This window comes from Erythrolamprus reginae, chromosome 2 (assembly GCF_031021105.1).
Source record: "Erythrolamprus reginae isolate rEryReg1 chromosome 2, rEryReg1.hap1, whole genome shotgun sequence".
NCBI lineage: Eukaryota > Metazoa > Chordata > Lepidosauria > Squamata > Dipsadidae > Erythrolamprus > Erythrolamprus reginae.
In genome coordinates this window covers 42670965-42684716 of record NC_091951.1, presented here as the reverse complement: position 1 = coordinate 42684716, position 13752 = coordinate 42670965, and positions in this window count along the sequence as shown.

The following is a 13752-nucleotide window of genomic DNA, read 5'->3' as shown; positions in this document are numbered from 1 at the left end:
TGCAGGCCTGTTTTGTCCCTGGTGGAATCTGATGGTGAAGGCTCCTCTGACCAAGAAGACATGAGTGACAGGGAGGAGGAGAGTGTGGCAGACAGCTCAGAAGGAGATCAATTATCTCTCTCCTCCTTGGATTCAGAACAAGAGTTAATGATACAGCCACGCATGCGGAGAGCGATGCATAGGCAACAACAACTGAGAGATTATTATCAAAGAAAATGAGGCCACCTGTGGTTGGGTGGGGCTGTGGTAATTAGTGAGGCTGCTATAAATAGCAGCCTGTGGGTTTGGCCATTGTGGAGGATTATCTGATTGTTGTGTTTCGTGACTGCTTTACTGACTTCGACCTTTTGTGTGCTGATTTTCCCCCGCTTTGAAACTAAACCAGGGCAAAGTGTGTTTCACTTTGTGAAAGAAGAAGAACTGTGAATTGCCTCATAGCTGCAAGCTAAGTATCACAGAACTGATAAGGGACTTGTACAAATTACCAGTTTGTTTGGAGATGAGTGCTCTTGGCTATACCAAAAGAGGGCTTGGTTTAAGTGAATTTTCATTATAAAGAACATTGTCTTGAATTTTCAAACGTGTGTGTGTGTCTGAAATTTGTACCTGTGAATTTTTGGGAGATGTCTACCAGAGAGCCCGACAGAACAGGGAAGTAAGGAAAAATGCCTTCCGGACAGACAGGCTACCCAAGGTCTTTCCCCCAACTAACTTCAGATTGTGTCCCCTTCACAACATTGGCCAGAGACAATATTGTCACTCCTGGTCCCCATGCCCACTGGCAGAGGTAGGTCTTCAGAGCTTTATGAAAGGCTAGGAGGGAGGGGGCGATACATATCTCCGGGGGGAGCTGGTTCCAGAGGGCTGGGCCCACCCCAGAGAAGGCTCCTCCTCCTAGGCCCCACCAGATGGTTTTGTCTGGCCAATGGGACCTGGAGAAGGCCAACTCTGTGGGACCTAACCGGCCGCTGGGGTGCATGAGGAGACATGGTAATTATGGTTTATGGCTTACTGCATGAACTAAGTCAGTGATGGCGAAGCTATGTTATGTGTGCCCCAAGTCGCACACAGAGCTATATCCGATGTTTGGCCTTCTTTTCAGCTGTTTTTGTTCTTACCAGGCTTTAGGAAAGTCTCCTGAATCCCGAGGATGGCAAAAAAAAACGGCCAATGTGCCAATCAGTCATTCAGAAACGAACTTCCGGTTGGCCCATTGGCCCATTTTTCACCATCCCCAGGCTTCAGAAAGCATTCAATAAAGCTTGTTATTGTTCATTTGGATTCCTGTGGAATTACTTGGTGGATATTTTTTACCACAAGAGGCTTCAGTGAGGCCTATTCACATGCACGATGGTGGGAGTTTGTCCAAATGCACAAGGGGAGGGCATTACATTATAGGTGTGAGCACATGCATACCGGCTATCGCATGTGGGTGCACCCTTCGAAATAGGTTCGCCATTACTGAACTAGGTTATCTGTTTACAAATCAAAAAAATTTTAAACAGCAAATCACATTTGGATCAGGCTTGAAGCCCAGAACAGTGGATTCCTGCAAGCAGAGAACTACCTTCTGGGAAGGGCAGATGTCTGTGTGACTCAACCACAATCAGATAAAATCACTCCACTTGGAGATGGTCTAGACTAGAGCATGGGCATCAGATTCAATTTCATTGAGGGATGCTTCAAAATAGGGGGGGGGAGGGAAATCTACCTACAGGTACAGTGGTACCTCTACCTAAGAATGCCTCTACTTATGAACTTTTCTAGATAAGAACCAGGTGTTCAAGATTTTTTTGCCTCTTCTCAAGAACCATTTTCCACTTACAAACCCGAGCCTCCGAAACTGTAACTGGAAAAGGTGGGATGAAGCCTCCGTGGAGCCTCTCTAGGAATCTCCTGGGAGGAAACAAGGCCAGAAGAGGCAGGGAGAAGCATCTATGGGGCCTCTCTAGGAATCTCCTCGGAGGAAACAGGGCCAGAAGAGGCAGGGAGAAGCATCTATGGGGCCTCTCTAGGAATCTCCTGGGAGGAAACAAGGCCAGAAGAGGCAGGGAGAAGCATCTATGGGGCCTCTCTAGGAATCTCCTGGGAGGAAACAAGGCCAGAAGAGGCAGGGAGAAGCATCTATGGGGCCTCTCTAGGAATCTCCTCAGAGGAAACAGAGCCAGAAATGCAGGGAGAAGCCTTTGTGGGGCCTCTCTAGGGATCTCCGTGGAGGAAACAGGACCTCCACCCTCCTTGTGGTTTCCCCAATCACATGCATTATTTGCTTTTACATTGATTCCTATGGGAAAAATTGCTTCTTCTTACAAACTTTTCTACTTAAGAACCCGGTCATGGAACTAATTAAGTTCATAAGTAGAGGTACCACTGTATTCATCTGGCTAGCGACCTTAATCTGGTCAGCTTCAGCACCTCATTTTATTCCCTGGTTAGGGCTGCAAAAAAACTTTTTCAGAGGGAATAGCAATGAAAACAAGCCTGCAAAGACTTAGGGCTAGAAAAAAAACTTTGGAGTAGCTATAAAAATAAGTCTGTAAGCAAGGAAGGTCCTTAGATTTCATTGGGGCTGGGAGGGGGCATAAAAAAAGCTACATTTGAAGTATAGGACACACCCAAATTTTCAGCCTGTTAGTGCGGGAAAGATAATACGGTAGTTTCAGTTGCTCTTAGTAGATGATTTGAACTCAGACCTCCTGATACCTATGGCCAAGTGTGCTGTGTATCAGCCACTCACATTCACAGCACAATATAATCTGCAAGCAAGAGCTCTACAGACTTCAATAAGGGGCTTTAATAGAAACATAGAAACATAGAAGATTGATGGCAGAAAAAGACCTCATGGTCCATCTAGTCTGCCCTTATACTACTTCCTGTATTTTATCTTAGGATGTACAGTATATTTATCCCAGGCATGTTTAAATTCAGTTACTGTGGATTTACCAACCATGTCTGCTGGAAGTTAGTTCCAAGGATCTACTACTCTTTCAGTAAAATAATATTTTCTCATGTTGCTTTTGATCTTTCCCCCAACTAACTTCAGATTGTGTCCCCTTGTTCTTGTGTTCACTTTCCTATTAAAAACACTTCCCTCCTGAACCTTATTTAACCCTTTAACATATTTAAATGTTTCGATCATGTCCCCCCTTTCCATTCTGTCCTCCAGATTATACAGATGGAGTTCATTAAATCTTTCCTGATTCATTTTATGCTTCAGACCTTCCACCATTCTTATAGCCCGTCTTTGGACCCGTTCAATTTTGTCAATATTTTTTTGTAGGTGAGGTCTCCAGAACTGAACACAGTACTCCAAATGTGGTCTCACCAGCGCTATATATAGCAGGATCACAATCTCCCTCTTCCTGCTTGTTATACCTCTATCTATGCAGCCAAGCATCCTACTTGCTTTCCCTACCGCCCGACCACACTGCTCTTCCATTTTGAGACTGTCAGAAATCACTACCCCTAAATCCTTCTCTTCTGAAGTTTTTGCTAACACGGAACTGCCAAAACAATATTCATAATGAGGATTCTTTTTCCCCAAGTGCATTATTTTACATTTGGAAACATTAAACTGCAGTTTCCATTGCTTTGACCATTTATCTAGTAAAGCTAAATCATTTACCATATTACAGACACCTCCAGGAATATCAACCCTATTGCACACTTTAGAGTCATCGGCAAATAGGCAAACCTTCCCTACCAAACCTTCCCCTATGTCACTCACAAACATGTTAAAAAGAATAGGACCCAGAACAGACCCTTGTGGCACACCGCTTGTAACCTGTCTCTGCTGAGAATACTCGCCATTAACAACACCTCTCTGATGTCTATACTTCAGCCAGCTGAATGCAAGGATTAGGTGCAGTGTAGAGAAATAAGGAATTGCAGTAGAAAAATTCCCACCCCTTATTTATTATTGAGTTTTGTTTGATGGAATCTTCGAAGACGGTGAATTTTTTCCTCTCGGACTTTCTGCAGCCGATTGAATTCCTATTTATGAGACAAGATGCTAACAAACTGCAGTCTATTCGTTGTTGAGCGTTTCTCCTGGTGCCTTTCTACAGCCTCCCCACAGTCTCTCACATCATGCAAAGTCCCGCCAAGTGTGGCTTGTATTCCAAACAATGGAAAGAAGTCATGCTTTTATCTTTCATTCTTGACAACAATCTGCTCCCTGTATGGCATCTTTAGGCTTCAGCAAATGATCGAGCACCAGGGTTATTAAATTGGCGCCTTGTGGGCTGGATGCATCACGTGCAGGCCATGCCCACCCCGAGTCCGCAAAGGGAAAATGTTGCAATATGTCACATGACGGTGTGCACTGAGCTGATGAAAAAGTTCACAAGACATTTGGACAAGGGAACAGAAATGTTTATTCTCTCTGAGTATACAAAAAACAATTTGCAAAGTGTAGTACTCTTCACAAGAAGAGACACCAGACCATAGCTAAAGAGCGAGTTAATATACTATTACAAGACCTCCAAATCCTATGCTAGCTAATCTAGCAAGATGGGTTACAACTTATCACAGAGGTACTCACAATTCCTGCCTAAATATGGTCTACATCCTGTTTCCTTTCTCCTAAAGTTGAATAGTACATTATATGGTTTATCCTAAGCTCTAAACAGATACAAATTGGGTAAACAGTCCCTTCCACAAGAGCAGCAGACGCTTATCTTCTTATCACAAAACTTACACAGCAAACACTTATCTTGTTAAAACAGAAGCTAAAACATCAAACACAGATCTCGTTATGGATTGTTTGTTTGTTTGTTTATTTGTTTGTTTGTTTATTTATTTATTTATTTGATTTTATTTGATTTTATTTGTATGCCGCCCCTCTCCGGAGACTCGGAGCGGCTTACAACAACAATACATAGTACAAATCTAATGGTTAAAAAAGGACAGTTTAAAACCCTTGTTATAAAAAACAGTCATACATCCCAAACAAACCATACATAAAACGGAAACGGGCCCAGGGGAATCAATTTCCCCATGCCTGACGGCAGAGGTGGAGTTTGCGAAAGGCAAGGACAGTGGGGGCAGTTCTAATCTCCGGAGGGAATTGGTTCCAGAGGGTCGGGGCCACCACAGAGAAGGCTCTTCCCCTCAGCCCTGCCAGATGACATTTTTCCTTCAACGGCATGATGCCGCAAGTTTGATACCGATGGCACGGAGCCATATCTGAGAGGACACAAGGTGTTGCCCTTTGTCAGCTTCATTGTGCGTGTGTGCACTGAACAGCTGATTTTCAGCCTTCTTTTCAGCCATCTTCCCTCTCCCCAGGCTTCAGAAAAGCCTCCTGAAGCTTGGGGACTGTGAAAAACGGCCCAACCGGAAGTTCATTTGTGTGAAGCCTCTTTTTCGCTGTCAGAGCTCTTAAGGGACTTCTTCAGTTTGGGACAATTGCTGCCAGGCCTCTCACACCTCAGCCCATTTCTTCCACAGCCGTCAAGGCTTTTCTGAAGGCCTCTGCAGCCGATAACAGAGCTCCAGGTCAATCCGGAACTCTTTTATCGGCTACACAGGCCTTTAGGAAAACTTTGCAGGCTGTAGGAGAAATAGGCCGAGGTGTGCGAGGCCTGGTTGCGATTATCTGAAGATAAGTAGTAAGGCAGGTCCACTGAAGGTAAGTAGTAGGGCAGCTCCACAGCTTTAGTGAGGCCTGTGTACATGTGTCGGATGCGGGGGAAGACTGGGGGTTGCGCGAATGTATGTGGGGGAAGGCATTGCAGTATGGATGTGGGCACCTCTGTGCATGCTGTTGCGTTCGCACACCCTTTTGGCACCTGAGCCAAAAATGGTTCACGATCACTGATATAGAGCTAAGCAGTGTTGGGTTTGGTTAATCATTGGGTGGGAGCCCATCTTTTTCACCCACATGTCACCATTTTCGTTTTTTAAAAACCCCAACTGATGGGGACCAAGTTTTCTGAGACAACCCAAGAAAGGGATCTTGGGGTTTTGGTGGACCGCTCAATGAAGATGAGCCGGGGTGGCGCAGCGGGTAGAGTGCTGTACTGCAGGCCACTGAAGCTGACTGTAGATCTGTAGGTCAGTGGTTCAAATCTCATCACCGGCTCAAGGTTGACTCAGCCTTCCATCCTTGCGAGGTGGGTAAAATGAGGACCCAGATTGTGGGGGCAATATGCTGGCTCTGTTAAAAAGTGCTATTGCTAACATGTTGTGAGTCGCCCTGAGTCTGAGGAGAAGGGCGGCATAAAAATCGAATAAATAAATTAAATAAATAAATAAATCCAGTGTGCAGCAGCAGTAAAAAAAGCAAATTCCATGCTTGGCATGATTAGGAAGGGGATCGAAAATAAGTCGGTAAGTGTTGTATTGCCTCTGTGCAAATCGATGGCGAGACCACACTTGGAGTACTGTGTACAGTTCTGGTCACTGGACCTCAAGAAGGATATAATGGAACTGGAAAAAGTGTAAAAAAGGGCAACAAGAATGATCAAGGAAATGGAGCCCCTCCCTTAGGAAACCTGGTTGCAACGCCTTGGTCTCTTCAGCCTTGAAAGACGGCGTTTAAGGGGTGACTTGATCGAAGTGTATAAAATCATGCATGGGATAGAAAAGGTGGATAGAGAAAAATTATTTTCTCTATCACACAATACTAGGACGAGGGGGCACTCCCTAAAGCTCATAGGTAAGAAAGCGAGGACAAATAAAAGGAAACGTATCTTCACCCAGAGGGTCCTTGGTTTATGGAATTCACTTCCAGAAGAGGTCGTGACAGCTGTCAGCCTGGAGAGCTTCAAGGCAGGATTAGACAGATTCATGGATGCCAAGTGTATCAGTGGTTATTGAAACGGATGTCCATGTGCTGCCTCTATGTTGGTTGAGGCAGGCAGGATTCCCTTGAGTAACATTTGTTGGGGGGTCATGGGAAAGGGAGGGTCTTGACTTCTCTTTCTGCTCAAGATCCCCATGGACAATTGGTGGGCCACTGTGTGACACAGAATGATGGTTCTGATGGGCTTTGGCCTGATTCAGCAGGGCTCTTCGTATGTTCTTATGTTCTGTGCATCTGCAAAGACTTCTGGGCATGCGCAGAGGGTGAAAAAGCATGAACGACGCTGGCACGCATGCAAAGCACATACTTCTGAACCAGTGGGGAAGGTAAGCAGATTTCACTGCAGCTTCAAACTGTTGGAAAAAAGGCAATAGCAAGTGACATTCATATAGTTGCCAAGAAAAGTATGAGGATGCATCTGTGAAGTCAGCAGGAATTCAGCTGAAGTCAAAGGAGACTTTACTCACGCTGTCTTCAAGACCAATGAAAATATTTTTAGGCATCATCAAGGGCTCTCACACTGTGAGTCAGGATTTCCCTATAGATCCTGGGTGACTAATATGAGATCATGGGTTGTTTTTGTTTTTTAAAAATCTGATCAATCTTACAATGGTAGAGTGGGAACCCTGATAAAATATTGCTGAGGGGTGGGCCTCTTTTGCCTTAGAGGCAGTTCCAGTAGAGCAAAGTTTGAGAATCTTTTAACATCCGGAACCGCCTGCTACCGCACGAATCCCAGCGGCCGATAAGGTCCCACAGAGTTGGCCTTCTCCGGGTCCCGTCGACTAAGCAATGTCGTCTGGCGGGCCCCAGGGGAAGAGCCTTCTCTGTGGCGGTCCCGGCCCTCTGGAATCAACTCCCCCCGGATATTAGATCTGCTCCCACCCTCCTTGTCTTCCGTAAACTACTTAAGACCCACCTATACCGCCAGGCATGGGGGAGTTGAGACATCTTTCCCCCAGGCTTATTATAATTTATGTTTGGTATGTATGTGCTGTTTGGTTTTTAATTATGATAGGGCTTTTAGTTTTTTAATATTAGATTTGTGCCATTATAATATTGTTTTTATCGTTGTTGTGAGCCGCCCCGAGTCTTCGGAGAGGGGCGGCATACAAATCTAATAAATTATTATTATTATTATTATTATTAATAATAATAATAATAATAATAATAATAATAATAATAATAATAATAATATTAATATATAGCAATATTAGAAGTGAAAAGTCCCATCCTTGGAGTCACCTTACAGAACAACAGAACTGGAAGGGACTTTGGAGATCTTGTAGTCCAACCTTCTGCTCAAGCAGAAAGTCCTAAACTATTTCAGACAAATGGTTGTCCAAGCTCTTCTTAAAAACCTCCCATTTTGGTGCAGCCACAACTTAAAGGTAGAAACATAGAAACATAGAAGTCTGACGGCAGAAAAAGACCTCATGGTCCATCTAGTCTGCCCTTATACTATTTTCTGTATTTTATCTTAGGATGGATATATGTTTATCCCAGGCATGTTTAAATTCAGTTACTGTGGATTTATCTACCACGTCTGCTGGAAGTTTGTTCCAAGGATCTACTACTCTTTCAGTAAAATAATATTTTCTCATGTTGCTTTTGATCTTTTCCCCAACTAACTTCAGATTGTGTCCCCTTGTTCTTGTGTTCACTTTCCTATTAAAAACACTTCCCTCCTGAACCTTATTTAACCCTTTAATATATTTAAATGTTTCGATCATGTCCCCCCTTTTCTTTCTGTCCTCCAGACTATACAGATTGAGTTCATTAAGTCTTTCCTGATACGTTTTATGCTTAAGACCTTCCACCATTCTTGTAGCCCGTCTTTGGACCCGTTCAATTTTGTCAATATCTTTTTGTAGGTGAGGTCTCCAGAACTGAACACAGTATTCCAAATGTGGTCTCACCAGCATTCTATATAGCGGGATCATAATCTCCCTCTTCCTGCTTGTTATACCTCTAGCTATGCAGCCAAGCATCCTACTTGCTTTCCCTACCGCCTGACTGCACTGTTCACCCATTTTGAGACTGTCAGAAATCATTACCCCTAAATCCTTTTCTTTTGAAGTATTTGCTAACACAGAACTGCCAATACAATACTCAGATTGAGGATTCCTTTTCCCCAAGTGCATTATTTTACATTTGGAAACATTAAACTGCAGTTTCCATTGCTTTGACCATTTATCTAGTAAAGCTAAATCATTTACCATATTACAGACCTGCTACGGGTTCGGGAAAACCTGTAGTTAACATGGCTGTTTCGGAGAATCTCCAAATCCCACCGCTGTGCAGAGCTGCCAGAAGGCAAGAATAGTTACGGAGGAAAAGGACTACTTGGAAGTAAGACTTGGAGATGATTGGCCCCTCCTATAGGCTATAAAAGTGGAGCAAACGGATGTGCTCGTTGCAGGAAGCAACTTGATTCCCTTGATGTCTCAGCATTTTGATTCTGACTCCATGTTTCTGTTTGGCCTTGCAAAGCTCCTTGCCAATTAGGTCTTTGGCAGTGTGTCAAGAGAGATAAAGGTTGATGCTTATCAGCCTTCTTCCAAAAGACTTGTCAACATTGTTTGATACTTATTATGGCTGGGGATGAACATAATTCACAGCCATTAAAATAAAAGAGGTTTTGGGGACGCCGTTTCTGCTTTATTATTTAGCAGGAAGCCTAGGTCAGAATAGAAAGTGACTGGCAGTCCCTCGGATAACCTGGCGCCAAACCATGAAGAGCTTTAAAAGTGTCAGCCAGCACCTTGAATTCCATGTGGAAGCAAATTGGCAACCAACGCAGCTCCCACAGGTGACACATGTGCACAATGAGCTTTGCACAAAACCATGCAGGCTGCTGCGTTTTGAACCAACTGGAGCTTCCAGAGGCTTTATGTGCGCTCTGAGATCAGCCCATGTGATACCTCGGCTCCATGAGCTGCATTGGTTGTCAGTTTGCTTCCGGATTCAATTCAGGGTGTTGGCGATGACCTACAAAGACATTAGAGCTGCCTTTGGAACCTCATTCATCCTGAGTTTAAATTAGCCCTGCCTCTACTGTTCTTCCAGAAATCTTGGTTTCTGTCACCAGGCCTGGACATCCAGCGGAGGTAGGAAGCCTACAAGATGGCTGCACTGTTTACAATGTGTGGATTGTACTTTCCCGCAGATTAGTTTCATCGTTTTTAATGGTTTTATTTATTTTGGATGTTTATTAGTATTCATTTATTGGAGGGTGGGTGGGTTTGTTGTTATTTTCATTCTGCGCCTCCCCCGAGTCATGTATGTAAGATAGTCAGCTATGTAAATTGAATAAATAAATACACTTTAATTATTAAGGTGAGTGCAGCTTTTTAAAAATTTGTTGAACCGTAACGCCAATGAAATACTTAATTTCTATTAACTATTCCTTCGGGAATAGTTCCCAAAGAGTACCTTAGGAGTTGGGAAGCAAATAAATTTAATTATGGTAACTAATTAATTAATTAAGGGAGTGCAGAAGGTGTCCCACAAATTCATGAATTATTTTTGGGGGTCACAAGCCTAATCCTAACCCCAAAATTTCAGAAAGTATGTGGGGCTGTATGTTACATAGAAACAGAAACATAGAAGACTGACGGCAGAAAAAGACCTCATGATCCATCTAGTCTGCCCTTATACAATTTTCTGTATTTTATCTTAGGATGGATATATGTTTATCCCAGGCATGTTTAAATTCAGTTACTGCTGGAAGTTTGTTCCAAGGATCTACTACTCTTTCAGTAAAATAATATTTTCTCATGTTGCTTTTGATCTTTCCCCCAACTAACTTCAGATTGTGTCCCCTTATTCTTGTGTTCACTTTCCTATTAAAAATACTTCCCTCCTGGACCTTATTTAACCCTTTAACATATTTAAATGTTTCGATCATGTCCCCCCTTTTCCTTCTGTCCTCCAGACTATACAGATTGAGAGAGGACAGAAGGAAAAGGGGGGACATGATCGAAACATTTTAAATATATTAAACGGTTAAATAAGGTCCAGGAGGGAAGTGTTTTTAATAGGAAAATGAACACGAGAACAAGGGGACACAATCTGAAGTTAGTTGGGGGAAAGATCAAAAGCAACATGAGAAAACATTATTTTACTGAAAGAGTAGTAGATCCCTGGAACAAACTTCCAGCAGACGTGGTAGATAAATCCACAGTACCTGAATTTAAACATGCCTGGGATAAGCTGGAAAAGGTGATGTTAACTGGAAAAGGTGATGGGGCAGGGTGGAAGCTGTCTCATAAACTTGAAATCTGCATTTAGATGGGATTAAGGAAGGAGAGATACCTGTGGCCTATTTTGTGGCATTTTCAAACAAACACATATATTACAAGGTAAACATCATGGGTTTTGTGCCTGAAGGTTTATCTTGAGTCACAGATTACTGAGGGGTGGGAGGGTTTGAGATGAAGAAAGAATTGTAAACAGGGAATTAAGAAGGAAATACCTGATAACAGTTGTTATCAGGCAGTAGGTGTTTTATGGCAGAATCGCCACGGGTTAATAAGCTAGTTATCACCGCTGCACTTTCGTTCTTGTTTGATCTGCGTGTTTGTGTTGCTTTTTCCAACTACAGTATATGATTCAGCATATCTCGTCGTGCATCATTTGGCGACAGTACCTCCCAAATCTCTTTTCAAAGATCCGACCGTCTTTTTCAATGACGTGGAAAATTTCAGCTTCCTTCTATTCCGAAGAAGGAAACGCATGAAAATTATAGCATAAAACTACATTAGTACATGGTCTATCTGGATGGCAATTAAATTGGGCTTTGTAAGGGAGTTGTGGTGGCATTGATAAGGTGGTGGACAGGTTGACATAGATGCTCACTAGTCCAGTCATGCTCACTTGATCCCATAAGAACATCAGAAGAGCCCTGCTGAATCAGGCCAAAGCCCATGGAATCCAGCATTCTGTGTCACACCGTGGCCCACCAATTGTCCATGGGGATCTTGAGCAGAAAGAGAAGGCAAGACCCTCCCTTTCCCTTGACCACCAACACATGGTACTCAAGGGAACCCTGCCTGCCTCAACCAACATAGAGGAGGCACTTGGACATCCGTTTCAATAACCACCGATACACTTGGCATCCATGAATCTGTCTAATCCTGCCTTGAAGCTATCAAGGCTGACAGCTGTCACGACCTCTTCTGGAAGTGAATTCCATAAACCAACAACCCTCTGGGTGAAAAAATATTTCCCTTTATTTGTCCTCGCTTTCTTACCTATGAGCTTCAGGGAGTGCCCCCTCGTCCTAGTATTGTGTGATAGAGAAAAGGATTTTTCTCTATCCACCTTTTCTATCCCATGCATGATTTTATACACTTCGATCAAGTCACCCCTTAAACGCCGTCTTCCAAGGCTGAAGAGACCAAGGTGTTGCAACCTGGTTTCATAAGGGAGGGGCTCCATCTGCTTCACTGGGTGCTTGTGGCAGGAGGAGGGTGCATTGTATGTTGAGCTCCTGCATGAAAATTAAGATTAATAAGCAAATGAATAAATAGCAATATTGCTTAAATTTATATACCACTTCACAGTGCTTTTACAGCCCTCTCTAAGCAGTTTACAGAGTGGGCATATTGCCCCCAAAAATCTGAGTCCTCATTTTACCCCCCTTGGAAGGCTGGAAGGCTGAGTCAACCTTGAGCCTGGTGGGACTTGAAGTGCTGGCAATCGGCAGAATTAGCCTGCAATACTGTATTCTAACCACTGTGCTCTTTATAGTGTGTATGGCAGACTGCGACACATAATTCTCCTTGGACAACATGGTTAGGACTTGAATGGAAAACTGTCAGGAATCCCCCTGGAACCTTTTTTTCCTGGGGTGCCAAAAGTTTGTGTGTGTGTCATCGCACATACGCAAGTGCCCACATCCACAATGCAATAACAACAACAACAACAACAACAATAATAATTTATTAGATTTGTATGCCGCCCCTCTCCGAGGTCTTGGAGTGGCTGGGGAGGGTGAAATGGCCTCCCTTGCCCCCCCCCCTGGAGGCCCTTCTAGAGGCCTGAAATAGCCCATTTCCTAAACTCTGATGGTCCTCGTAGGCCCGTTTTTCACCCTCCCCAGTCTCCAGAGGCAAAAATGTCCTCCCCCATTCCCCCGGAGACTCTCCGGAAACTTAAAATACCCTCCCAGAGCCTCCGGGTGAGCCAAAAATCAGGTGACCAGCACGCACATGTACATTGCAGAGGAGCTAGGGCAGGGGTAGGCAAAGTTGGCTCTTCTATGACTTGTGGACTTCAATTCCCAGAATTCCTGAGCCAATCATGTTAGCTCGGGATTTCTGGGAACTGAAGTCCACATATCATAGAAGAGCCATCTTTGCCTACCTCTGAGCTACAGGTCATGTGCCAGTAGATATGGCTCTGCGTGCCATCTGTGGCACCCGTGCCCTAGGTTCGCCATCACTGCCCTAGACTGTCAAGTTGAACAAAACAATGGCATATTGTTTCTGTATGCTATCGAGAAGGCTACACTGATGTGTTTTCCTGTAGTCACCTACATCTGAATTTGATTCAGAAGAATCTTTCTTCTTTTTGTACTGTTATTGTTGCACCTAGGAAAACCTCTGTGATAGTGGGTATAAAAGAAAGACAAAATCCAGCTTTTGAGATGGCTGTTTGGAGCCAAGGGAGGATTAGTCGGTCTGAAGTGCCTCAGTCACTTCCTAAAATTATTTATTTATTTGTTTGTTTGTTTAATTGTTTAATTGTTTATTCATTTGTCCAATACACAACTACATAGAAAGACAATAGACATGAAGTAATATATATATAAGGGTAAAAGTGAACAAAGAGGAGAAGATATATGAAAGGAAGAAAATATACTGTATATGATATATGAGACAAAGGAAAGACAATTGGACAGGGGACGAAAGGCACACTAGAAACATAGAAACATAGAA